This window comes from Oncorhynchus mykiss, unplaced genomic scaffold, assembly GCF_013265735.2.
Source record: "Oncorhynchus mykiss isolate Arlee unplaced genomic scaffold, USDA_OmykA_1.1 un_scaffold_396, whole genome shotgun sequence".
In the NCBI taxonomy this organism is placed as follows: domain Eukaryota; kingdom Metazoa; phylum Chordata; class Actinopteri; order Salmoniformes; family Salmonidae; genus Oncorhynchus; species Oncorhynchus mykiss.
In genome coordinates, this window is record NW_023493843.1 from 75,152 (window position 1) to 78,265 (window position 3,114).

Below are 3,114 nucleotides of genomic sequence, written 5' to 3' on the forward strand. Positions count from 1 at the left end.
CACATCTAAAGTCAAGCCACAGGTAACAGGTGAGAAACCTTGTTAAACCCTAAAAGAAAAAGAAAAACTTGATTGCATTGAAAATAACCATTAAGTCATTCAGGTCGCAGACTCCCCTATAGGCATGGTTTGAAACCCCCTCCTGACAATTTTTTAGCGCCTGCATGTCATGCACGTTTGTAAAATCCAGTTGAAAAATAAATGACTTAAGGTAACGTAAATGACACCTAGTTAATATGAGTAGTGAATAACTATCGTATTTTTAATATTCTGCAAAAACAGCTAGTTGATGAGAGGCTGAAAGAGAATTGCAAGAATCGCGCAATTTCACAGGCGGGCCCCAAACAGGCAAATAACAAAAATAATCTCGGAACGCAGAACTCGTCGGTCGTTGTCAGTGGATTGTATTGGCGGGAAGAACAAAAATATTGTCTGCAGGGTAATCAAAGTCGCCGCATCTAATGTCAAGTCACAGGTGAGCTGCCTTGTTAAACCCTAAAAATAAATAATAACACGATTGCGTTGAAATGACTCATTAAGCCATTTGTAAGGATTTCCCCAATGTGGACCTGTTGTCACTCTTACCCTGATGGTGCTGATATTTCCAGACACTTTTTCAGTCTTATCTGAGCAATTGTATCATTTATATCAGAATGGCCATATTCTGATGCCAGTTTAGCGCTCATTCAATGACGATTTACTACTCTTTCCCATTGAAGGCCATATTGAGGTTAAATCAATGACTGGACTTTTTAATTTATAAAAACAAATGACTATTGAAAGTGCAAGTCAGTATCGTGCATAGTTGTTCTGGTCTCTGTGGTGATTTTAGAGCGTTGTTCATATTTCTACTTTTACCGCATACACTTTAACCCGATACCCAGTTACTGTGCTGTAGTCAGGATGGCCGAGCGGTCTAAGGCGCTGTGTTCAGTTCGCAGTCTCCCATGGAGGCGTGGGTTCAAATCCCACTTCTGACAGTTTTTTAGTGCCTCTCAGGAGTCATGCTGCTCAGCAGTAATAATAAGAATGATGAAATAACAACTTCACACAGTGAAATAACAATTCATAATAAACACTCTCAAATGCAGACCTTCTGGAGCTCAGCAAAGATCAAGGTTAAATAAGAAAACAGCTGGACTTAATAACAAATGAATGAGGGGAACATTTTGTGTTATTGCATTATAATGAGTTACTGCATTATCTTTCAGTTGTTAAATTTCACTTTCTGTAGGCTATGCCTGTTGGCCCATTCACTCCTAACAAGCTTGTTTTCCTCTGTCAACGTTGTCGTGGCCGAGTGGTTAAGGCGATGGACTAGAAATCCATTAGGATCTTCCAGCGCAGGTTCAAATCCTGCCGACAACGAAAATCCATTTTTTTGACCCCTCCGGAGGTTGAAGTTTAGTCGTGTTTCTTATACCAATCGCATCCTCTCAGATCTCCGCAAGTACATAGGGATTAGTTGTCCATTTGGGATAGGACTGCAGGCCATCTGTCCCACTTCACACCTTTACACACCTGGTTATCCAGCCTTCTAGCTCTATAGGCCACAGTAGCATAGGTTACAGGTTTGTAGTCAAGCCACAGATTTCAGGTGAGATCCCATGATACACTCAACAATACAACAACACGATTCTCATGAATAACCATGAAGCCATTTGCTAAGATTTCCCCCATTTTGACATGTGGAAACCTGTTGTCACTCTTACCCTGACGGGAAGCTCCAGACACTTTTTTGGTCCTATCTGAGGCATTTTTAAATTCATGTCAAATTGGCCATATTCTGAAGACACTCTTATAGTCTGCAGGGTAATCGAACTGGCCACATCTAAAGTCAAGCTACAGGTAACAGGTGAGAAACCTTGTTAAACCCTAAAAGAAAAAGAAAAAACTTGATTGCATTGAAAATAACCATTAAGTCATTCAGGTCGCAGACTCCCCTATAGGCATGGTTTGAAACCCCCTCCTGACAATTTTTTAGCGCCTGCATGTCATGCACCTTTGTAAAATCCAGTTGAAAAATAAATGACTTAAGGTAACGTAAATGACACCTAGTTAATATGAGTAGTGAATAACTATCGTATTTTTAATATTCTGCAAAAACAGCTAGTTGATGAGAGGCTGAAAGAGAATTGCAAGAATCGCGCAATTTCACAGGCGGGCCCCAAACAGGCAAATAACAAAAATAATCTCGGAACGCAGAACTCATCGGTCGTTGTCAGTGGATTGTATTGGCGGGAAGAACAAATATATTGTCTGCAGGGTAATCAAAGTCGCCGCATCTAATGTCAAGTCACAGGTGAGCTGCCTTGTTAAACCCTAAAAATAAATAATAACACGATTGCGTTGAAATGACTCATTAAGCCATTTGTAAGGATTTCCCCAATGTGGACCTGTTGTCACTCTTACCCTGATGGTTGCTGATATTTCCAGACACTTTTTCAGTCTTATCTGAGCAATTGTATCATTTATATCAGAATGGCCATATTCTGATGCCAGTTTAGCGCTCATTCAATGACGATTTACTACTCTTTCCCATTGAAGGCCATATTGAGGTTAAATCAATGACTGGACTTTTTAATTTATAAAAACAAATGACTATTGAAAGTGCAAGTCAGTATCGTGCATAGTTGTTCTGGTCTCTGTGGTGATTTTAGAGCGTTGTTCATATTTCTACTTTTACCGCATACACTTTAACCCGATACCCAGTTACTGTGCTGTAGTCAGGATGGCCGAGCGGTCTAAGGCGCTGCGTTCAGTTCGCAGTCTCCCATGGAGGCGTGGGTTCAAATCCCACTTCTGACAGTTTTTTAGTGCCTCTCAGGAGTCATGCTGCTCAGCAGTAATAATAAGAATGATGAAATAACAACTTCACACAGTGAAATAACAATTCATAATAAACACTCTCAAATGCAGACCTTCTGGAGCTGATCAAAGATCAAGGTTAAATAAGAAAACAGCTGGACTTAATAACAAATGAATGAGGGGAACATTTTGTGTTATTGCATTATAATGAGTTACTGCATTATCTTTCAGTTGTTAAATTTCACTTTCTGTAGGCTATGCCTGTTGGCCCATTCACTCCTAACAAGCTTGTTTTCTTCTGTCAAC

The 3,114-nt window shown here is 40.0% G+C and overlaps 1 non-coding gene across 1 annotated transcript; it reads left to right on the forward strand.

Annotated features, from left to right (window-relative positions):
- The first annotated feature begins 1,286 nt into the window (after nucleotides 1-1,286).
- trnas-aga lies at nucleotides 1,287-1,368 on the forward strand. Its single transcript has one exon. It is a non-coding gene; the product is annotated as a tRNA-Ser (tRNA).
- The last annotated feature ends 1,746 nt before the right edge of the window (nucleotides 1,369-3,114 follow it).